Here is a 25,475-nt window from a genome sequence, read left to right as displayed (position 1 = left end):
AAATTGGAGTTGGTATTACATTTTAAAGTACTTTCGCTTTTTAGGTGATGTCATTTGGCTCTCTGCTGTAAAAGATAGAGCTTTTAGTACAGATTTTCTTGACCTAACTTCTCCACAACTTCCAAATTTTTCAGTTATGTTGTTAATTTTGACATTGCCAAGGATGATGACATTCACATCTTGTTCTGTGACCATGATTTTCACAATTGCTAAATATTAGTCCTATATTGAAAATAGAGACAACATTCACAGTCTTTTGACCACAGTGTCTTTATTCCTGAATTCTTTGTTTTAACTTCTCCTTTACATGCTGTCAAACATTAATATGCAAGTGAGCCATCTGGGGAGCTTGTTAAAATGCAGATGAAGATTCAGTAGGTTTGCAGTGGGGCCTGATATTCTCCCTTTGTTTCTAGGTGATGTTGATAAACCACAGTTTTTGTCCTGAGATGATTTTCCAAAGAAAGAGCTCTGTTCCCTGAGTTCTTTTTGGAGACTACTGCGTGTTGTTGCCTTTAGAACAAACTCGTTCCTTGGCTGGGATTATTCCTGAATCCCGTTTGTATGGTTATTTCTCCAATTTTTTTCTAGCATTAAATTTTATTTTGGAGAAATCTGAGGCCAGCCAAAACTTCACTCTTTGTAGATAATTAGTCTTCTTAAAGGCTTGGGGGGGGAATAATTTAAAAAAAAAAAAACTTTCATGTTCAATAATGTAGACAAAATATGCCTCATATAGATTGTTGGGTATCACATGTCCTTCTAAAATACTGTGTCCCATAATTGTATAGATTTGGTTTTGTTTTTCCATTTCATAAAATTTTTCTTGTATTATATCTTTGAAAACTTTTATTTTTCCTATTCCATTTGTTGAGTTCTTTCCTAGAAAGACAATCATTCTTTTTTAAACCATTTTTGTGTCCCACAAATAATATCTTCTCTCTGACTCCTTGGATAGTTTGGAGTTTTGATCTGCATCCACCCAGTCGGATAACAAGTCTTTCTTTTAGATCAAATCTAAGACACATCTTTTGGTAGTATCATTTCAGTATCTTCCTGTTCTACATTTCTTTCCTTGCATGTGCTAGCTCTCATTTATATTTTCATTTGTCACTTCATCTTGTTTTTGAGATATTATTATTATTATTTAAATGTGTTCTAGTCAAGTTGATGTAATGCTTGAACATTTCTGTAAATCCCTATTTGCCGTTATTTTAGATATCCTTCCAGGTTGAGCCCATTCCCCACCCTACCCTGAACCATTTACATTTATTTGTCTCTTATTCCTCTCCTCCTGGCTCTATTTTGCAATTTTCTCCATCTCCCTCATATTTGGACAGATCAACCCAGGTCTTCTTGTTGCTTTCATAGCATGCACATGATTTCTTGACTCCTTTCCAACCAGGGAGCAGACTGTGTGCACAGCCACAGGGTGAGAGGGCTAAGTATTGGGATGATGTCTGTCTTTCCTCCTGCCTGAGGTTGTAGCCTGGGATGGGGCCATGGGAGGGGGCTCACCTGAAGGAGAATGCTTTCCTTGTTGTAATTGTGCTCTGAACAGACTCCCAGGTTCTGTTAGATATCCCAGGCTCACTCTTTTGAGGCCCAGGATACATCCTATTTCCAGGTGAAGATATGTTCAGCTTTTATGCTTACCTTTTAATTCATGTCCCTCATAAATGGTCAGAGTCATTTTTTGCTTCTCTTCTTTCACTCATTTCCTCCCAGAAAGTCTTTATCATCAAAAGAGGAAAAAGTCAAGGATGCACACTCAGTTTGCTCTTCCTCTAAGATTAGTGAGAATTGCCCACCACACAGCTTCTAGGGCATTGTGGGGGCAAGAGGCTGAGCACACCAGGATGCTCTGGTTAAGGAAAGCACTTTTTTGGTATTTACGGCAGTGGATTGTGGTTTTACATTGCCGGGATGCTTGGAGGTGAACACTTTTGCTCTTGATTACATTTTGTCTTTTCATCAAATTGGATGGTTATGTCCAAATGTTTGGGTGCACTGTTTTAAGATGAAAGGTCCCCATGGATGTGGTACATCATCAGGGTATTATTTGCTTGACATTCTGTATTCTTCCTACTGGATGTCCACAAAAGATACACTAAATTAAACATCTGTAGCCCAGTTTTTGCACATAGCTCCCTTCCTGGCTGACAATAGATACTCGGTAATGTTTGCTGAATTAATGACAGGAGTAGGGAGAGGGAGGGAGGTCTGCTGAGCAGCTGTTATGAGCCAGACATACCTTACTTGATTTACTTTTCATAAGAACCAATGATAAGTTGGTGCTCCTATTCCTGTCCTGTTAGGACACAGTCCCAGCCACATGGGAAAAGTGGACACAGCTAGAAGGACCACCATGTCCATATGTTGTGGATTGATTGGCCCAGGGGTTGGATACAGCCCATAGATATTTTGTATGTCCTATACTTAAAAAAAAAATGTAACTGTCAATTATCAAATATTCACATGTAAATCTGGGCTGTGGCATGACTTCCGAAATCAGAAGCTCTAGCTGCTTGGGGACTGCAACCTTCATGGGGACAGTTGACAATGACTGAATAGTGGTCATCCTTTTCAGATGACACATGTACTCTGTGAGGCACCATGGCCCTCTTCTTCCCCCTATCCTCCTTAACATGCCTCGCTTCTGTAGGCATTTGGGTTTGCAACCATGACCCAAATGAAACTTGTCCCAGGCCCTCTGCCCTTGCGGAGGTTAGAGAAATCTCCGAGTCCTCAGGGGGCCCTAGTCCTGATGGAAGCATGGTCACAAGAGGCCTCCCTGATACAGAACATTGTCCCTAAGGATTCCTTAAGCTCTACTGTGGAGTCTGGAAGTGTCACTTTATTCAGCTAACAGTTACTGCATCCTCAGCAGGCTCTGGAAAGACAGTGATCTAAGAGATGGTTTGCAAATCCTGCAGGAGCAGCTCAGAGTTGGGCTCTGCTCTCTCGGGATGACTCAGAGAGATCATCTTGTGTGTGTGGTAGGGTTGTTTCCTCCCCAGAGAGAGAGAATTAATGAGAGTCAGGAGAGGTCTGTCTTCAAGGTCTGGTGGGAGCGCCTCCTGAGGAAGGGGCTGTCAGGATGCCTCCTCTGAGGGACGTATTCCAGAAGAGCAATGATGGGAATCATCACCCAGATTAGCACTCCAGGGAAAACAAGCCTCCCCTTCCATCTCTCTGCTCAGCCGCGTGGGCTCTGTTAGCTGTGATCTGAGTCCGTCTTGCCAGGGGCAACCTTGCAACCCTGGAATTTGCAGGTGAGGGTTCTCAAATTCTGTCATACCAGTAAGTCTCCTGTGCAACCTGTGAATTATGGAGATTCCCTGGCTCTTAACTTGATGCCATAGGGTAAATATGTGGTGGAGTCTGGGAATTTGCATGTTTAATGAAAGTCAGGTGTTTAATATGGATGGGCCAGAGTTTGAGGGGGAAAAAAAAAATCAATGTAGAAATTTCCAGAAAAGTCAAAACTGTAAAGAGAAAGCAAGTCAGTGGTTGCCTGAGGCTGGGAGTAGTTTCAGGGGTTGACTGCAGATGAGCATTAGGGAACTTTATGGGGTAATGGACACGTTCTAACACTGGATTGTGTGATGGTTGCATGTCTGCATACATTAACTAAAGTCATCAAACTGTGCACTTAGGAAGGGTGAATTTTATAGTATATAAATTAAACCCCCATAAATATGCTGTTAAACACACACACACACACACACACACACACACACACACACACACACTTGAAGTAACAATAAGACAATGATGTAATGAGGAAGGTCTGGGTGGCACGGTCTATTGAGTGTCCAACTCTTGGTTCTGGCTAGGGTCGTGGTCTCAGGGTTGTGAGATCGAGCACCGCATCGGGCTCCACACTTGCAGGGAGTCCCCTTAGGATTCTCTCTCCCTCTCCCCCAGCCCTTCCCTGCCAAGACAAATAGATAAATCTTTAAAAAAAATAATGATATAATGTTGGAGCAACATAGAAAAATAATGAACGATGGTGATAATGGTCATGAATATAGGGATGATAGGGAACAATGACTGAGCACTGTCTACGGACCAGATGGCGAGCCAAGTTCTTGCGTGCATTTGTCATCATTTCTTTTTTTTTTTTTTGAAGATTTTATTTATTTTTCAACAGAGAGAGAGAGAGACAGCGAGAGAGGGAACACAAGCAGGGGGGGTGGGAGAGGGAGAAGCAGGCCTCCCGCTGAGCAGGGAGCCCGATGCGGGACTCGATCCCAGGACCCTGGGATCATGACCTGAGCTGAAGGCAGACGCTTAACGACTGAGCCACCCAGGCGCCCCTGTCATCATTTCTTACTCCTGCCCCATGAGATCATCCCATCACCAGCCTCACCTTGCAGATGGGAAACTGAGGCTTGAGACCTTAGTGATTTTCTCATGACACAGAGCAATGTAGACAAGACCTGATGTTTGAATGCAAGTGATCTGATGCCAGGGAGGTAGTCCCTTACTAATTGGTCTGTCACATGAGGCTCAGAGTCCCACATAAGTAGGTCTGACATCTGACTTTACGAGATGCAACTAACTGAACTCGAGCACCTGCCTTAATCTCTCCACACTCAGCTGTCACATCTGCAGACCAAAGATGATAAGTCCCTGTCTCATAGGTTTCTCGGAAGAACGAAATGAAGTAAGATATGGAAAGCCTGGTACGTATACAAAGCTCTCCAATAAACACAGAGGTCGTGAAGTTAGAATATGTTGATCCCTTGGCATAGATGTTGGTGCATCATACGAGCTTAATAAACAGCTAATCTAGAACTTGAAATGTTGGTATGGTTTGTTTATCCAACAAGCACCTGAGCATCCACAGCTGCCAAGCCTAGGAAAGTCACTGAATCAGACCTTAGGTAAACACTAGGACACAACCCTGCTTTCCAGGAACAACCAGCATGTCAACTAATGACCAGAACGGGATGTTTGAGTGCTTCACAAGGTATTAGCTGGTGACTCAACTGCCCCCTTCAATGATGGCACGCAAACAGAGGTCATTGTTAGAGACAGGGCGAGTCCTCACCAAGGCGAAGACTGTTGCGCTCAGCCTTCAAGAATGAATGTCTTTGTAGCCGACGTCTTTTTATGTTTGTAGCATCTGTTCAAACCACAGGCGGCACCAAAGAAAATTTTTTTTCCAGATTTACAGATATGTAGAAATCCCGGTTTTCCTTATTCTGTAAGGCTGCCTTATTTGTTCAGGGATCTTGGCGTTTCCCCTTACCTCATCTCTTTCTTCATACAAATCCCGATGGCTTCATTCTGAGTGGAACTCTCCAAGTGGAAACGGAGTGCTGACTTCTGGGACATGGCTGGTATCATTTACCCCCTCCGTGCTAACTCCCCAAAGCTGCTGTGCAAAATATGGCTTCTTGGGGACCCTGGGATCCAGCATTGTGACTCTGCATGGGACATCTTCTACATATCCCCTGTTGTGACAAAGCAACCATTCGTGAAAAGCTGTTCTCCTACCTGGAGGGTGAGTTCACTCCTAGGAAAACTCAGAAAGTCAGGTGTTTCTAAATGACTGTGATTTTGGTGTCCGGGGGTTGTTTAATTCCCTCTCCCTTGATTTATTGTTTTAAACTCCCAGAAACACATGGCTGCTGGCTAAAACAGAGTTCCATGTCTTCTTCCCCTGAATTTCTCAATGCAGGAGAAAATCAGCCGAAGGTGAGGTCGAAGTTGCAAGCTTTATTAGGATAGCAGGCGATGAAGCTTCTCAGAAGCTCCCTTACTTTCATTTTAAATTGCAAAACATAAGGCAGCCATCTTTGAAACTGGTTCTTCTAATTCTTAATAATGGCTATCCACCATCCTCGATCTGATTGCAAATAGTTGGGGGGTGGGGAATGAAGGCCAGGACCCAGAATATTTTAATTCTCCAGAGCATCGATTTTAGGAAGGGAGGAGAAGGAAATTTGGTGCTCACGGCCATTAGCAAAAAGTCGTTGGTGTCTCATACAGACTGACTTCCTTCAAGTGCCTCTGTCTCAAATTTTGTTAGATGAGAAGGGGACTCGGCGTTTTACACAGGCGTGTGTGGTAATTTATAAAACACGTACATAAATTACTGATGCCTCATTCCACTGATATTCTTCCAGTTGCCTTAATAGACCATAAAAATGGTAATGCCATGGTAAACCATTAAATGCTCAGCTATTTAGCTCAGCAAGTTATATAATTTGTAACCAAGTAAATCTAATTTTGAAGTGGGTGGGGGAAGGGAAGCCGAATCTGGGAATCCTGCAGACTCGCTTTCCTGGTCGAACATCGCTGATGACGTGCCCCCTGGACTCTGAGCACCTGCTAATGAAGCCAGATTCTCTGAACAGCTAATGAGTTTGGCTCTTCTTTATATAACTTAAAATGTGAGTGCTTTTTTTTTTTTTTTTTTTTTGCCTTTCTTTTGTGGGATTGTTTGGAACATCCAAAGGATGAGAGTTCTCTTGTGTGTTTGACAATTCATGCCAATAAGTAGCCTGCCCGATCATTTAAGAATTATTTGTATTGCTTCTGGCAACCTCTCCCTCTGGGACATTGGCTACACCTTGAATGAAGTACAAAATCTTAGCTGGCACTTAAAGAGTGAAATGTGGGGTTGTCCCTATTAAATATATCATGTCCAAAATGAAAAAAAAACCTGTATAAACTGTAAAGATAATTAACAGAGAAGCAGGTGGAAGTAAGTTTGGCAGGGAAGGTGGGACAAGGTCGTAAGTCTGTCTTGGAAAGAGCTTAGACTTTATTCACTGAGTGGTGGTGGTGGATCCACTGAAGGTGTCTGAAAGGGGAAGGAAGATCAAGCTGGTGGCACCATGTGGAGAGGGAAGGCTTGGAGTACTTGCCAAGAATCACTTTCAGAAATGTGAGGGTGAGGTGATGTGGGTTTCAGTTGGATGATATCAGGCAGAATGAAGGCAGGTATAAGCACTATGAAGTTGTGCAAGGCAGAATTCTAAAGTGACCCTCAAATTCCAACCCCAGTGTCCCACACTCTTGTATAATCCCCTCACTTGAGTGTGGGTAAGATATGTGAATATAAGGAAATATCAATCCCATAACCAGGTAACTAATCTGCTGACTTTGAGGAACTCACAAAGGACACTAACTAGGTGGGCCTGGTCTAATCAGGTGAGAACTTCAAAGAAAATGTAGCATCAGAGATTCCCTCTGTAGGTCTTGAGGACGAGAGCAAGCAGCTCTGTTGTGAGTTGTGCTCCTCTACGTCCTACAACCACAAAAGAACTGAATTCTTCCAACAACCAATGAGTTTGGAATAGGAAGCTAAACCTCAGATGAGAATCTAGCCCTGCCGATAGTTGATTTCAGCTTTGTGAGACCCTAAGGGACCAGACACACTGTGCCCAGACTTTGGACCTTCTGGGCTGGGAGATGATCAGGGAACGTTGTCTTAGTGGCTAAGTGTGTGGTCCTTTGTTATGCAGCATTAGAAAACTAATACAAGTTCAGAGTAACTAGGGGCTATCAGCCTACAAGACTCATAAAAATCTCACTTTAAACAGTGCATCTTTATTTCAGCTATATACAGTGAATCCAAGTAAAGCCAAAGCCAAATGACCTGTTGACAAAGTGTTCCCAAGCTGGGGGGTCTTTCAAGTTTACTGAACGTAGACGATGTTTCCATAATCACTATAATCAATATCTCTGTAACCATGATCCTAGTCAAGTGCTTTTGTCAAGGCCCATTTAAGTTAAAGAGATCTCTTTTCTCTCCCTACCTCTTCACAATTGTGTATCTTTGAAACCCGGTAAGGTTTTATTCCACATGTAAGACTTAGATAAATATATGCCTTGAAACAGCAGAGGAGGAATTTACTGGGGAACGCTGACTCGCCAGCTCTCTGGCTTCCCACCACGTGGAATTTGCTTTGGTGAAATGTGCTCTGGCTGCTGTGCAGAGGGAGTCTCTACCATGAAGGCTCAGAAATCCTTTACTGTTAGAGTTCTAGAAGGTTTGCTCTGACACGGGGTGAGACCTGACAGGCTGGATTCAGGCTGCATTTAGATCCTGATTCTAATGCTGAACCTCAATTACCAGATTTTTTAAATGCTGAAGAGGTGTCTATCTTAAAATGGCTTTGGGGGGATGGAAGGATTAATAAGGTGATTCCACATGAGCCACTTGGAGTAATGCTGATCATTGGAAAATGCTCATTTATAGATCAGTTAGGATGGTGATAATGATGATGATTCATCAAAAGAGCACGCACATAGTAGGGGTTCTCTAAGTGAATAAGTGAATGAATGAATGAATGAATGAATGAATTTATGAATATATGAAGGGCTCTGGTGATAATAATATCCGAGGCCAGTTTATGAATTAAACAGGAGGACTTGGAGCTGCCAAGAATTTGGGATGTTTATCTTGGCCTGACTAAGGAAGCTATAGGGGATGCCAAGTTATTTCCAAAGGTTGCTTGGTGAGCATGGACAAGGGCGAGGGGAGTTTGGTTTTGTTTTGTTTTAATATAGGAATTGGCTGCTTCCTACCACCAATTTGTGATCTCCAGATACATCTATGAACACACTCAGCTTAAATGAGCCCAGCTGTCCACTCCTCAGGTTGACTTGCTAGCTTCCAATCTCCTTGGCACAGGGCCTGGCTAGATGCTAACACTTGAGTTTATAACTCCCCCTTCCTTAACCAGCACCAACCCCTTTGGAAACAACTTCGACTTTATCCTAACATGTTTATTCAAGCCCAGCCTTGCAGAGCTCACCACCATTCTGTTTCATCAGACCAATGTTGTGTCCCATACTCCAATTTTTCATGTATTGATGCCATATTTTAAACCCCAGAGGGTGACCTTATTTTCAGTCCCTTCAGGGAGGGGACCACTCAGACTTGCCATTGTATCCCATCTACAGAATAAATCATAAAGACTGAATAGACCTAGTGAGATTATAAAGCCAAAGCCAAAATGTATTTTGCCCAAAGTCATTCTAGACCAAAGACAATTCACAGACAGTGAAATGAATATTTTTCCTTTATTTTCATGATCTGAAAGATTTATGGACCATGACTTAAAAAGCCTATTTAAGTTGTGTAGAAGAATGCCCTGATTTTTTAGATGCATGCTGAAGATTTCAGAAATGAAATGTCATGATGTCTCAACTTACTTTCAACTGGGTCAGCAAAAAACACATATGCATATACATATATGGAGATAGGTAGCCATCAAGCAAGATTGAGTGGTGTGTATATTAGACATGCAGACAATTAGACATTGTATTAGTCTTTCAAAGTTTCTTTATGTTTGAAATCAGTATAACGTTGGAAAGAAATTCCAGCTGTGTTTTAATTCCATTTTGTGCATCCAAGGGAGCGTATGCTCTTTTTCTTTCTTCTGTGATACTGACTCTAACCATTTTGATGTATAAAAACTTTGACTAGAGCTGCCTTCCCCTCTACAGTCGTATTTTTGTTTTTTATTCTTTTATCCTTGTAACTGTTTTGTCCAACCCTCCTCTTAGAACATGGATTTACTTTCTGCTTTTAATGTAATTTTACATTTAATAAGAGTAGGCTTTCTTTGGCTGTGTCTTTTCACTGATGTCTTGTTTAATACATCAAAAATATCTCTGGCCTCCGCGATTAAGCCTACCCAACACTCAGTTTCTCATTAGGATGGGAATGTCTGTAATTTTCCCCCTGCTAGGCTGCCACAGAAGGACTTTGCATTTGGCCCTCTTTGATCTGAGCCTCTTAACGTAATTTTCTAGTGTTTGACCCAATGAAGATCATGGAGTGGAAAATTTGAGAAAACCTGATTACTTAAGGTTTTTTGTTGTTGTTGTTTTGTTTCTTTTACGTAAAAAGAAAAGGACTATTGGAAGATGTTTAAAGAGATGACACTGCATGGGAGACATTGCTATGAGACAAGACATACCAGAATCAACCGACCAGAAAGGCACCTTGGCGTTACTTCTCAGAGAGGACACATTTGAACAGGCAGAAGGACACTGATCCCACAGAGAGAAACAGAAAGAGCATAATCGTCATGTTAGCAACTTACTTCTCAGGAGAGTTACTTCTCTTAGCCTGTCTGCATTAACCGATGGTGGTGGCATTAGGTCCCCGAGGGGTAGTGAGGTCTTACCATTGGAGAAGACATGGACCAGAGGAAGTTCCACTGAAGATGTGCCCACTCACTAAATCCTCATAACAGTGCTTTAAGGTTAATGGAATTATCCCAAGTTCAAGGTGCCGAAACTGAGGCTCAGAGATTTGAGTAATTTGCTGAATAAAAGCTGGTTAGTGACACAGCTGGATCATCAGATGGGTCTTTTGGACTCCAGAGCCTGAGCTTGTAGGCATAAAAAAGGGAACTTAGAAATCACATACTCCAAGCTGTCTTTCCTCTCTTCACTAACACTCTCTTCCTACACATTCTGTTTTGGCGTTCACCCGTTGATGGACATGTGGTTTGTTTCTACATGTGTGCTATTATGAATCATACTGCTGTGAACATTCATGTACAAGTTTTTATGTGACCATATGTTCTCGGTTCTCTTGGGTAGGAGTGTGGGAGTGGGATTGCTGGGTCAATTGGTAACTTTCCGTTTAACTTTTTGACACACTGCCAAACTGATTCCCAGAGCAGCTTCACTATTTTTTACGTTCCCACCAGCAGTGCACAAGGGTTCGAATTTCTTCACATTCTTGCCAACAGTCGTATTCGTGTCTTCTGATCATAGTCATCTTGGTGGGTGTGCAGCAGTATTTCATTGTGAGCTTAATTTGCATTTCCTTAATGACTAATGATACTGAGTGTATTTTCATGTGTTTGCTGGTCATTCATAGATCTTCTGTGGAGAAATGTGTATTCAAGTCTTTTGTCAATTTTTAATCAGGCTACTTTTTATTGTTGAGTTTTAAGAGTTATTTAATAGTCTGACTTATCAGATGTATGATTTGCAAATATTTTCCCCCATTCTGTGGCTTTGTTTTTACTTTCTTAACAGTGTCCTTTGACACACAAAAATGTTTAGTTTTGATGAAATTGAACGCATTTATTTCATCTATTTTTCATGAAGATAGTGCCTATGTTTTAAGAGTTTAATCATTTTAACTCTTACATTTAGGTCTTTGATCCATTTTGAGTTAATTTTTTATATGGTGTGAGATAGGGGTCCATGTTCATTCTTTTGCATGTGGACATCCAGTTGGCCCAGTCCCATTTGCTGAAGAGACTGTTCTTTTCCCAATGAATGTTCTTGACACCCTTGTCACATATTTCCCAAATTTGCTTTTATTGCTTATTCCAGTTCCCTTATTTAGTAGGAGATGTATATATAGGAGATATGTTTTTGATATAAGTACAAGTGTATATATATATGTGTGTGTGTGTGTATGTGTGTGTGTATATATATATATACAGTTATCTTGAACAATGCAGGGTTAGGGGCACTGACTTCTTCCCTCCCATGCAGTACAAAATCCACAGATAACTTTTGACTCCCCAAAACGTTAACTACTAATAGTCTGCTGTTGACCAGAAACCTTACTGATACACAAACAGTTGACTGTATATGTGTATATATATATAATGATTATAAACAAAACCTGTAAACATTCAGAGGCAGATTTTGGTGAGACTAAATATATGTGTGTGTGTGCGCATGCACGTGCGGGCATGTATGTGTGTGTATACATATAATTTTTTAAAGGTCAGAAGTTTTTGGATTTACATATTTTTTAAAAAGATGAAACTCTACCTGACTATAGTATTTGAGATTTTCAGATAGAGCTAAAGATGGGCAAAATGGTGCAAACTGGAATATATTCAATATGGTAGTTATTAAATTAATTCTGCACTATAATTGCTCATCTTCTAATGGAACTCACTCCTACCTGCCCTTTTATAGTAATTGAGACCCTGCTATTAGTATAAAAACTTGTTCAAGAAGAACATCATTTGGCTCAGCAGAAATATCAACTTGAGCAATGGAGAAATAAATCCAGCATTGAAAAGCAGACTGGGAGAAGGTGCAGGAAAGGGACACCTTGGCCCTTCTAGGTCTGTTTGGCCAGTAGATGACACTAGCCTGTATTTTAGTATGTCAGAATTGGGAAAAGTTTAAGATGATCTCTTCTCCCATAGTGCTCACTGGAGGGGTCGGGGCTCTGAGAAACACAGCAGAATGAAAGAGGTTGGAAGTTGGAGTCACACAGACTTGACTTTGAATTCCCCAATCTTGCCATTTTATTTATCTCTGTACCTTGGGCAGGTAGACTTTACTTTTCTAAACTGTTTTTATCTGCTAGTAAAATGACATGATGAGACTTTCATTGTAAGGACTGTGAGGACTAGGAACAAAATATGTTAAACATCTAGCTTCATTCCCACACTGAGGAAGCATTTAATGCAAAGAAAGGTGGTGTTATTATTATAATGATTACTTAATTCCCACTAGACCTTGGGCTTGGGAACTTCTGTTCAGCTCAGAGATATTGGCTCAAACATCATTTATACAAAGAAAGCTTATATGGCACTCAGCCTCAAGCCTGACATACACATGAGTCTTTGCTCCATATTCATGGACCTCACATCCTGCATTCACAGAAAATCAAGCACTTTTCTTCTTATTACTTACAATCACACCTGCACATGCTCCACTTAAATGTTTAATTTACTAATTTTCTCTTTTCTATTGAAATATAAATTACATAGACTAAAAGTCACCCATTATGGTGTAGTTCTACAAGTTTAGACAAATATAATAGTTACCCCACCAAAATCAAGATATAGAACATACTCATCACCCCCAAAATTCCTTCATGTGTCATTGTAGTCAGCCCTGCTCCCCACCTCCAACCTCTGCCAACCACTACTCTGTAGTCTGTCTATATAGTTAACTTTCTCAAAATGTCATAAAAAAAGGAATTGCACAGTGTATATAACCTTTTGAGTATGGTTTATTTCACTAAACAATGCATTTGTGATTCATCCATGTGGTTGTGTGTGTGTATCTGTAGGTTATTGATTTCTATTGCTGAGTAGTATTTCCACTGAATGGATGTACCACAACTTGTTAAACATCTGCCCATCGAAAGATGTTTGGATTCTTTCCAGATTTGAGCGATTATAAACAAAACCAGTGTAAACATTCATAGGCAGATTTTGGTGAGACTATAACTTTTCATTTCACTTGTGGACATGCCTAGGAGTGGAATTTCTAAGCCTAGCTGTGGTATTTTATTTCTTAAAAAAATAGAATATCTAAGGCAAATGTCGGTTTGACAAATGTGAATTATAAGAAGATAGATGTTCTTTATAACATTCTGTATAACATTTTCTTATGCTTAAAACATTTTTAAAAGATATATTTTGGGCGCCTGGGTGGCTCAGTTGGTTAAGCGACTGCCTTCGGCTCAGGTCATGATCCTGGAGTCCCTGGATCGAGTCCCGCATCGGGCTCCCTGCTCAGCGGGGAGCCTGCTTCTCCCTCTGACCCTCCCCCCTCTCATGTGCTCTCTCTCTCTCTCATTCTGTCTGTCTCAAATAAATAAATAAAATCTTAAAACAAACAAACAAACAAAAGATATATTTTAATAAATAAAACTTATGCAATAGAAGTCGACTCAACAATTCAGATGATTCTGGTAATTATGTCAAGGTATGGAACATGGGCTTTGTCACAGTGATAAAATCATTTTGTACCTGAAGATACTGATAAATTTAACCATTCCACTGAAACCTCTTAATGATTGTAGAATAGAAATGAATCAACCTTATCTGGAGCTGACAAGGTGGCCCCTTTGGATGGTGCAAATCTCTCTTAAGGTTCCATATTCCAGGTACTACTGAACTGCACATATATGCCCACTAGTCCCTTCATCTTCCACCTTTTTTTTTTCTTTCCTTCTTTATCCCCCCTTTTTCCCTCTACCTCTACCTAACCAAGGTGCCACCTTCACTTACTTTTTGCTCTTCCCTCACACCTGTTCTTTTAAAAGGAGCTTTCCAGAGAGGGCAGAGCATTTCCAAGGCATTAACCTCCCATATAGATATAGATCATGATTGTATCCTATGCGCTTATCCCCACATGGGGTGAGGAGGGGGATCACAAGAAAGGACGAGGAGACAGGAAACCTGTGGTGCTAAGCTACAACAAAGAGGTAAAGGGTCACCGAATCATATCCTACCACGCAGTCAGCAGGCAGCAAGGAGTTGGGTGGCCCCCACCAGCCACCTGGAAGGTGACAGTAGGGACACTTCCAGGCAGAAAATGCTTTATTTAAAGTGCCTTTGGATTATGTTTCAGAAAATGGCATTAGCTGAGGTGGTGATAAATGGTCTTTTAAGCCTGCAAGACATTCATCAGCTTAGCACTCAGGCCCTTCAGGTAATGCAAAGAGCGAACATTGACTGGAAACATGAATTATGGGCCAGTTCACCATCCACTAACTAAAATGTTTCATCTGGTAATCACTCTGGAGCAAGATTTATTTTTGGTTTCACAAACATCTTTTTAATTTAAATTAGATTTAAGGTATCCTCTCCCTTCATCCTCTGTCTTCTTAGAATTTCGCATTTTCTGGCTTTTTTTTTTTTTTTTATTAACCCTCTCATAATCACCTTCCAGTCAAGTGTTTCCAAAGAGAAAATTGTATGTGGAGCTGAACAGTATTATGAACTCCACTGGAAGTTTGGGATGATGGTATGTTTTGTGGGAAGCAAGCTGAGAGTTCTCTAAGTAGAGGAATTATGAAGAAATCAGACATATAATCAGAGTGTCATGCTTCCCGACATTGTGTAGGTTACGAAGCTCAGGAGTGCTTGGGCATTCCCTCTTCTGTGGAGCCTTTTTTCGGTTCCGTCCACCCCACCCTGACGTACCCATATGCCCCCCTGCTCTAACCATGCAGGACTCTCCTGCTGCTTCCACAGAGGGGTCCCTCATGGCATCCCTCGGCCCTCATCACCGGCATTGCCCCTTAGTCCTTAATAACAGGAGGCTGATCTCAGTTATGACTGAGATCCCCCATGCCTCTGCTGGGGTCTGGCACCAGCGGACACTCACTGAATGCTCAGTGAATGAACCAAGTCATCTTTCTGTGTGCCATGGTCCTGCATCCTGAGAGAGTGAGGGAGACAGGAAGCCAGAAAGCAGGCAGGGGGGCAAGAAGGAAAGAAAGAGGAAAAGAAAGAAAAAGGAAACTGTGTCCCATGACCAATGGAATGGAACACCATTTTCAAGATAATGAGAAGTGGCTCAAAGAGAACATTTTGGAAGGGGTAAATTATCTGTAAGTTGGGAAACAAGATCATGTCACATGGCCTGCCGAGCCGTCCTAGGGATAGACTCGTTTCTTTGCTAATTTCCAGAAGATTTACTTGATGTATCTTCCCCCCCACACACACACATCCACAGTTCTTTCAGTTTCTGAATGTAGTCTTTTCATCCTTTTCAGTTTCCTTAAAACAACTTCAGTATACAAATACCTTAAATTTAACTCCAAGTTAAATCTGTCTGATGCGTGTGTGCGCATCATGCACACACACACACGCACGCTCCACAACTCTTGTTTTCTTGCACACTAAAAATATCTCTGTTTTTCATCAGATTGTCTCAAGGATCATGTTCCTTGGAGGCCCCAGTTTGGAATTCCACGTAGAATGATATTTGTTTGCATGTAGTAGAGAAACATGATCTAACATTGAGACAGAATTCATTGGAGGAGATTTCCACAGCTTCTCCTACTCTGTCCGGGGATTTATGTGGGCAGGGTGTGTTCAGATGCACAGCAGCATCTGCTCTGAATGCTGTCGATATCGATGGGCCCGGCTTTTGTTGACTTGCGGATGAAGTCTGCATGTCTCTAGCTTCAGAAGCAGATGCGTGTGTAGTATTGAAGAGCAGCTTGATCTGGCATGATTCTGCAAAGCAGTCCGCAGAAGTTAATTTGATATGTATTTAAATGTTTCAATTCAGGCCAGCCCTCATTTCCTGAAAGCTGGTCACATACCAGACATTGTCAGGTAACGGGTTCTATACTGGGTGTCCCTGGGGTTGTAACGCCCACGAGGAGCTCCGTTGGGGCAGGGGTTTGGCTGTCTTCACCCTGTCTAAACCTGGGTTATCTCCCTGTGTGAAACCACCCCCATGAACACACAATCTAATATTTAAAAAGAAAACTAAGTGCTTGCTATGAAAACACAGCTTTGAGATAATTCCCCAGCTGCTCTTCCTTTAAAGACAGATTCTCTTGCAGAGAAAGTCAGCAGCCTCCTCTGAGCACACGTATTAAAAGCCATGACACCTGACCTCAAAGAGTAAAGCAGAGAGTGTTAATGGCTGTGGGGAGGTATACAGAGAGTGTTAATGGCTGTGGGGAGGTATACAGAGAGTGTTAATGGCTGTGGGGAGGTATACAGCAGGTACTCGGTAAGCTCAGGGAAGGGTGCTCGGCTCCACCTGGTAGGTAAGAAAAGGCTCCTTGGAGAAGCTTACTGATTTAAAGGCCAACATGTGCATACACGTTGCCATCACTCTGTACTTCCATCATTCACTAAAAACATGGCGGTGGTTATAACACAACATCAGAGACCGGGTGGCTTTTCAACAGTGGAAATTTATTTCTCACAGTTCTGGAGGCTGGAAGTCCAAGATCAGGGCGCAAACAGGATTGGGTTCTGGTGAGAGCCTCTTCTGAGTTGTAGCCGGCCGACTTCTCGCTATGTCCCTATGTGTCCTCATGTCTTGGAAGGGCCTTGTTCATAAGGGCACTGATCCCATATGACCTAATCCCTTCCCAAAGGCCCCACCTCCTAACACCATCACACTGGGGGCTCGGATCCCAACACACGCATTTTGGAGGAACACAGACATTCAGTCCAGAGCAACGTTTAATACGACCCATCTCAGTGACTTCAGTTTGGACACCAATTTCTGTGTTCACTGCAGTACGGAGATGTTCTTAGACTCTGTCCATATGGAGCGCTTTGCTGTCCTTCCCTCAAAATCCCCAAACTGTGACACCTCCTTATGTCTGCATTCGGTACCTTTTTTCTACTCCTGCTATTACAAAATAGCGCACCTGCCTTGTTCAACTCTGTTTTCACTTGCCCCTGCCTGTCTCATCTACTCATTTCTGTTCACAGTAGGCAGGAAAACTGAATGCAAACTTTTGTAAATTGTGCATAAATATGGTCAGAGTGAGACTAAAAGTGTATAGCATTTGTAATAGTCATTTTGTAGTCTGTTTGTTGAGGTTGGAGGTTCAGGTCAAAAGGCCTTAATTCCCTTGGAACATTCCACATTTATGTGGTTTTAAACAAAGCTAGTTTGGGGAATCGACTTCCTTCCTCCCCCTCCCCCGCCCCCCCATCTGTCTCTCTCTCTCTCCCTTCCTTCCTCCCTCCCTCCCTCCCTCCCTCTTTCCTTTCTGAAACTCTGGGTCAGAAACAACCCTGCAAAAACAGGCATCTAGAAAGTTCTTGGTGGTTTTACTTTTCTTTCTCTCACCTTATTTCTCATCACAGTTCGGGATCTAAATCTAAACATGGAATCTACAGAGGGAGCCTACATGGTAAATGGTTACTTATCAGTCAGTCAGCCAGCCTAATTATATGGACTTTAATCACCATGAACCATATTTACAAAAGTTATTCTTCCTTTCTTCTCTTATTCACTCCAAAACTCTTGGGAGGAGATGGTTGTCTTGTCATCTGGGCCCTGGTCCACCTCCATTCCGACGGTCTTTAAGAACATTGGAGGTACTCGCCTCCAAGGACTGACCTAAAATCACTGAAAAGTAGGGCAAAGTTAACGGCAACCTGGTTTGCTCTGGTGGCCATCAGTTATAACCTATTCTCTTGCCTTACCTTTTATTTCCCCTGCAAGCTTTCTACCTGCTGTGGACATTCTCAGTCCAGCTCCCATGTTCCAGCTCTGGGCACAAGAGAAATTTCTGCTAGATTGTTCACTGCTAACACATAAGGACGATGTCAAGAGCTCTTTCGGTTCCTGACACCTCGAAGAGTGTTGGGCTCCTAATTGTCATTGTCTTAGTTTCTATGGATGCTCTGACAAATTACCACAAATTTAGCGGCTTTAGACAATACAAATTTAGGGGGCTCGCTGGGTGAAAACAGTTTCATACATAGCACCTAATACATTTCTATCCATCACAGTAAGAACATTTATATCAGAAAATAGCATTCCTAAAGAGATGAGTATAAGACAAGAAACATGATCCAATGAGAAGCAAAGGAAGAACCTCAGAGACAACTCTCCACTTGCAGCGATTAAAAACTGAGCAATGGTGTCATACAAATTTGGGATCAAATCCTTGCTCCACAGCTAACAGATGACTGGTAAGTCACTTCACTTCCCCAGGCCTCAGTTTCTCGATTTGTGTAATGGGGATAAAAATGTAATTGCCGTGTTATTGTCAGGATTGAATGACTTAGTGCATCTAAAAGCCTCAGCATTATGTTTGACACATAATAGTCACTCAAAAAATTTTAGTGATTAGTAGTATCTCACTCACAGCAGACTATGGGTGTTCTGCAATTTCTTAGGGAGGAAAGAGTTGAAATTAATACCAGAACTGCCTCCCCAGCAAACACACATACCATATGTCATTTAAAATTTGATGCATAAAACTATTCCCAAATGAACCATCTCTCTCTATATATGGTTTCAGTCGTAAGATTTAACATTACCAAAGATTTTTCTTTCTAATATTATATTTATTTTCACTGAGTCATAAACTAAAGATTCTCCCAAACTGTTGCTATATACAAGCGTTAGCCAAGTTTTGGTGTTCTGCTGAAAAGTGAAATAAAAAAGACATTAGGCCATGGTAGCTGAGGTCTAAGTAATGCTTCTGTCTCTGTCCCCTCTTAGAAAATCACAGAAAGTCCCAGCATAATCAATTATCTGAAAAATCTCACTCCAGTGTTTAATGTTGTGTGCTTACTCAATTTAGTTTTGGCCCCACAACCCTTGTTTTTCATAAGCATATTTATTAATCAGGTTGTTTGAAAATGCAAGAAACTGAAACCCATCTCTAGCATACTTAATCAAGTAAGCGGATTTATAGCACCAAGTAATTGCATTGAACGAGGGTGGAGTTCAGGCATGGTTGACTCCAGTGACCAAATCAGGTTGTTGGTCCACCTCGAAACTGTGCTGTTCTCTGTGTGCATGCAGTTCATTCTCAGGAGGGCTTTCCCTCAGTGGTTAAAACACAGAAAACACCAGCTTTAAGATTTCTAGGAGAACAGAAATCCCCAGGAGATAGGAAGTAAAGTTTATTTTTTAATAAATATTAAGGAAAGTGTCAAGGTCTCCTTTAATAGCCCAGCTTGGACACTGTCACTGAGACCAGAATGGTGTAATGATGCAGTGTTGGAGCACAAAGACCTAGAGTAGGACCACAGCTCCCCCAAGAAAACCAAGCATTCAAGAGGCTGTTTCCAAAGGGGAGTAGATGCCGAACAGGATCATTCCTTTCTCTTTTTTCCATTTTCTTCCTTCCTTCCTTCCTCCATCCTCCTTTCTCTTTCTCCCTCCCTGGTACATTTCATAACCCGGGGGGACCAAAGGGTTAATTCCCAAGCAGCCCTGTTGCCAGCAAAGCCATCTGAGATCATTGTCTTGCCAGAAAGGGCTCCGTGCTGAATTTGCAGAAAGGTTTAATTTCTCCTCTGGAGCTCTGAACAAGGTTATTAAGAGGCCCTTTCAAGTTCTCCCTCTGGGAGACTACACACAGCTGTACAGAAAGGAAGAGGAGCAAGCATGAAAGCCTTTGGAGTTCAGCTGTGCACCTTCCAGGAACCTAGTCTTTATCTGGGCAACCTTGAGGGGGAGCAGCTGCAAGCAGGGGAAGGGGAGGCCCGAAGGTGTTCAACAAAGCTCGTTTCTGATTGGACGCCTCCCTGGGAATGCCCTGTGCTGCCATATCAAGGATGGAGAATAAGGCTGATATCCAAGAAAAATACTGATTTCGTTTTGAATAAGGATTGGCTGGTCAGTAAACATTTTATGGTGACGGGGAGAGGGCGGCCATTTTTCCAGCTTGGAGAAACATGCATATCACATGAGACTTCTCGCTGGGTTTGATGTTGTATGTGCTACCAAAAGTGCTCTGGGTCTGGGATGTGCATGTGTGCTTTGCTTGGAATGCGTAAATCATCCTGGGAGCCGTGACCGAGAAAGGAACAAGCAAGTGGGCAGCATGGTGGATAGAGCATTGACTAAACCGATTCACTGACTCGCCAGGGAGAATTCCTTTCCCCTCCCTGGACTTCACTTCTTCTTCTCACGAGGTGAGAAAGTTGGACTAGATCAGGGATGGACAATAATCTCGTCAAACAGGTCAACTCAGGTGGTGTTGGCACTGTGTTGAGGTCATATCCTCACTCTACAAAAAATAATTAGCAACCAAGTTGGAATTTATGTTCCATAGCCATGAGAGAGAAGGGTCAGCGACCCATCTCTTTTCTTTGCTATCCCTGGAGAAGATGGTATCTGTGATCCCTTCTACACGGAGAAATCTGCTCTTTTAAACACTTTGGTATTTTCTTTGATGCTTGAGACTAGATAATTATTTTCAACTTCCCTCAGTCACTTTAAATGTTAACCCCACACCAATCTTCTGCAAAAATACAGCATCACAAATCGTTTTTTTCAGTGTCAAAACTGAAAACATATATAAAGTGCAGAACATTCCATTTGGCACCATTTCCCGGCCTCCCTCTGCCGCGTGTTCCTGTAAGTGAACTCTGCTGTACATTCAGAAACTAAGTGTTGGAGCCGCTGTGTGTGCCCTTGCTTGGCTGGTATTTTTCTTCCTCCGTCGGCCCTGATCACATTGTTCCTTTTTGAGAATCCATCTCTCCCACAGATGCCAGGAAACCATGTCTGAGCAGCTGGGAAGTTCCTGGGGCAGGGTTTTGATCAAAGCTGGTGGCTTTTCATGTGTGCTCTTCAGCTAAGCTGTCACTGTTCCTTTTCTTTTACGTCCTTTAAAGGAAGTCCTTCTTTGCACAACAATTCCATCCAACAAACACTTTCTAGTGTCAATTGTGGGTAACTCCCTGTGCTAAGTGCAAGAGGAAAATAAAGACGAAGACATCATCTGTGTCCCTGACAGGGTCGCAGGCTAGTGAAGGAGAGAGACTTGGACATCACAAACAGTAATAAAAATCAGGCTGTGATAAATATTTTAAAAGAGGTATTCAAACACAGAGGGCTTACTGTGAGAGAATGGGGCAGAGGAAGGCACGTCCTGGATGGGTAGGCTTTGGGTACATTTCTAGAGAAGCTGTTTGAGCTTGGCTGTGGAGGCTGAATGCTAGGGTGAAAGAAGAGTGTTTTCCAGTGAAAATAACCAACATTTATAAAAAAAAAAAAAATTTGAAGGGTAGGGTGTGTCCAGAGAACAATGAGTCAATGGTACTGGGTGGGCTGGTCTGTAGAGTCCATGTGTAACCGCAGTGGGGATGGGGTGGAGATTTCCAGCAGGGTCTGGATTTGGAGGCCCTTACGTAACAATCAAGTTTACTTCAACTTATAACACAGATATTGAAGACGCAACATGGAGTAGATGTAGCTGAGTTGGAAGGACAACACACAAGGGTCCCTGCCCTCAAGAGACTGTAATGAACTAGGATCCCATACACAGTGCTAATTGCAATAAAATGTGTAATTAATTCTCTGATGCAATTACTGGAGGCAATATCCAATATCCAGTAGGGAGGATAGAGAAAGTATTGGTGAATAAATATGAGACAGAGTGGAAGATTTTTCCAGGCGCCAAAAACAGCGTAAGCAGAGACTTGAAATCATGATAGATTCTAGCACTTTGGGGGAATTGTGATAAATTCAGTACGGCCAAAACGTAGACTAAATGGGGGCAAGTGATGGAAATTAAGGCTAAAAAAGCCTGTGGTTTAGTCTGAATGAATTAAGGGGAAAAGGAACACTGAACTTATTGGAAAATGAATTATAAATTTTAAGAAAATTGCAGTGGAGTATTTGATCACACTAATATTCAGTACTCATTTAAAATGATATGTAGTGTATAATCAGTATTCTACATATATTACTCCTTATAATTTTAAGGTCAGTTAAGTTTCCACTTTGTATTGAGGGGCTATATGCATTGGAATATATATGTAACAGAATGCAATTTTATCTTTAATATAGAAACTTTTTATAATCTCGACTAACACTAATAGAATTTACTATGATGATGTGAATGTTCTGTGCTGTGCTGTCTGATATGGGATCCATTAGACACATGGTGTATGGAGCGCTTGAAGCCCACCTAGTCAACTGAAGAACTAAATGTTTTATTGTGATTGCTTTTACTTAATTTAAATTTGAACTTAAGTAGCCAGATGTGGCTAGTGGCTACCATATTGAATAGGGTATAGACAAAACAAATACATAAAAGTCTGAGATATGAAATTTGACAGAAATAGATTATTTAGAGGACCATCACAAGGATGAACAAGTGAGATGAATTTTTGGAAGGAGCTATGTCAAGTGGAAATGCCACTAACAGAGAGAGAGAGAGGCTGGGAACTCTCTCTTCCTAGAATAATGACCTTCTGGTTAGAATCTTTGAAGGTACCAAGTTGAACACCAAAGGGCTTGAAAGCAATTAAATGGAACAGCAAATTTTAAGACAAAGCTTAAACCCCAACCTTGGTACGAGTGTATTGACCTTTAACAGAATAATCTTAGGGAAGGATGGTCACAGTCCAGGCTAAAACCCAGTACCTGAGATGAACATGTCTTGCTTTTGACTCTCCAGCACCTCTTCCCTATTCTTCTCAAGCAACACCATTTTTTTTCTTTGGGGACCTGCCATTTCCACATTCTACATGTGAAAAGGCCTAGTAGACCTTTAAATTTCAAACCCTGGGCATGCTACATGGCCCAGGGCTGGGCAATAGAAATTCTTCACCACCCTGGACTCAATGATGGGTTCAGGGATGAACCAGCAGAGCCAACCAGAAGTTGCCCTAGAACCCTTTCTAGATGCTAGTTTTTTTCCCCCCCCGAAACTAAAAGCTAAAAATAGTACAGATTGGGAATTTCTAGTGATTATCCTGCTGTTTTTCTGAGAGGAACCACGCAGAGGCAGGCATGGAAAGCCCTGAGGATACAGTTCAAATCCTTGTTTCCCCTGTGCCTGAAGTTCCTGACCCACTCTCTGGGATTGCTACTTATGTGAGCTAATTAATTCCTTCTTTTTACAGAACTTGGACTGAGTTGGGTTTCTGCCGTTTGCAACCAACAGCCTTTACAAATATATTGGTCCACAGAAGATACAGGTCTTGAGATTTGACGGATGTTTTTCCATTAATTAAATCTAAATATTTGCCTCTGAAAGACAGGCAAAATGATAGTTTTTAGTTAGTAATGGAGGGTTTTGGAGCAGAATAATTTTTTCCTTATTATTATTTTAGCAATTAGAGAGTAAAAGAAAAAAAAGGCAGGGAACTTGGGACTTTTCCAATATTTTGGCAACTGTCATATTAATGATCTTGAAATAAAGTAGCCCAGAGGGATGCCAGCTACTTTACAACTCCTAAAGCTCAAACACGGAGTCCCCAGTAAACATGACCACACTAACATCATCACCCTATGCCTCTGGCATGTGGAGGTATTAAATTTTGGAACCAGCATCATGGTCAGTTTCCCCTTCTGATGGAACCATCAGCTGCCTTGTCAGCCCTGTCTCCATTGTCTCATCTGTCCATGTTGGAGACAAGCTGAGCAGTCCTCGAAACTTTTGGTGGGTCCTAGAAAAAAATATAAGTGGCCCCAAGTGATTAGTATTTACCTTAGGAATAGATGCGGCACCCAACTTAGGTGGGACATCTGGTGTGTGGGTGTCAAAACAAGGCACGAGGTCCTAAAAGTAAGCAAACAACCCTAAATGAGATCAGTGTCATTGTCTGTGAAGATCATCCATGGAGAGATTAAGTCACTTGCAGGATGTGAGTACCTTTGCATGGTGAGGAAGGAGGGGTGAGAGAGTCGTGAGGACAGATGCCCAAAGCATGCGGTTAGAAGGGTCAAGAAGGAGGGGCTGGAGGGTGGCTCTCGGGCTTGGAGCCCGAAAAGTGGGTGCCATGTTGATTGTCAGAGCTAGGAAGGGGCATGGCTTCACAGAGAACTGTGAGATGGGGAGGGCCAAGGGTGGACCCTAAGCAGGCTTGCAGAGGAGCCAAAGGAGGAGAGATTGAGAAGGCGGTCTCCAGGAAGTCAAGAGAGGAGAGTGGGGAGGAGAAGAATTATGGCAGAGACGCTGCAGAAAACCGAAGTTCGGGGAGGCACTATTACTAGCCCCAGCTAGCAAGCTGCCAAGCGAGTTCTGGGGCTCCCCAGCTCCAAAGACCACGCTCTTTCTATCAGATCATCTGTCATACAGAAGAGACGTGGGGCAGTGTAGGGTCCCAAAAAACCCCGGATCTGGCAACATTCAGAATAGCAAGGTTTGTGATGGAAGTGAGGGATGCATTTACGGGAGGAGAGAAGCCTGACTATAGAAGATTACAAATGACAGCAAAGGAATCAGAAAGAAAGATGATGAAGGTGGCTCTGTAGAAAGAGGGGACAGAACTTTTTGTGGACAGGAGGTCGAAGAGAGGTACTTTAGAGATACGATGATCCAGAATCAGTAATGGATACCTGGTGGTATAGAATTGAGGCTCTAGAATTCAGTAATGAGCTCAAATCCAGACTCTACTTTTTATCTCTGCCATAAAGCAGAAAACCCCAACTGGGGTAGCTGTGTCCTGCAGGAGACGAGACACATGGCAATGTCTGGAGACCTTTTATCTTCACAACTGGGATGTAGCAGGTAGAGGCCACTGATGCCGCTCAACATCCTACGATACACAGGGAAATCTCCCTTCAGCGTAACTCAGCCCAAAATGCCAATAGTGCTGAGATCGAGAAACATAGGCCTAACAAAAACATTTCTTAAGATCTTTAGAACTAGTGGGCGCCTGGGTGGCTCAGTCAGTTAAGCATCTGCCTTCAGCTTGGGTCATGATCCCAGGGTGTTGGGATCGAGTCCCACGTCGGGCTCGCTGCTCGGCAGAGAGCCTGCTTCTCCCTCTCTCTCTCTGCCTGCCGCTCTGCCTACTTGTGCTCTCTCTCTCTGTCTGTCAAATAAATAAATAGAATCTTTTTAAAAAAAAAGATCTTTAGAACTAGTTTCCCTCAACCATAAAGCGGGAACAACAGTGATGCTTGCTTCCTGGGCATTTGGGGATTTACTGAGCTAACATGTGCCAAGTGCATGGTGCTGGCAAGCCCTCAGGACCCCTACCATCATCATCCTCATTGTTTTTACCATTTCGTGCAATGGACCCACGTATTGCCTTACACTTACTGGGTGCAAGAGCAGGGTTCAGTGACAGGAAGGGGGTGGCTTT

The 25,475-nt window shown here is 42.3% G+C and overlaps 1 long non-coding RNA gene across 1 annotated transcript in view; it reads left to right on the top strand.

Annotated features, from left to right (window-relative positions):
- The first annotated feature begins 3,167 nt into the window (after positions 1–3,167).
- Positions 3,168–25,475, top strand: part of LOC144382079 (uncharacterized) — a 234,851-nt gene continuing 212,543 nt past the window's right edge. Inside the window, exon 1 of the long non-coding RNA XR_013448476.1 lies at positions 3,168–3,275. This is a non-coding gene — a long non-coding RNA (uncharacterized LOC144382079). The remainder of the gene's footprint in view (positions 3,276–25,475) is intronic.

The sequence above is a fragment of the Halichoerus grypus genome, chromosome 6 (genome assembly GCF_964656455.1).
Source record: "Halichoerus grypus chromosome 6, mHalGry1.hap1.1, whole genome shotgun sequence".
Taxonomy (NCBI): Eukaryota; Metazoa; Chordata; class Mammalia; order Carnivora; family Phocidae; genus Halichoerus; species Halichoerus grypus.
Note: the sequence above shows the minus strand (reverse complement) of the source record. Positions and strands in the feature narration are given on the sequence as shown.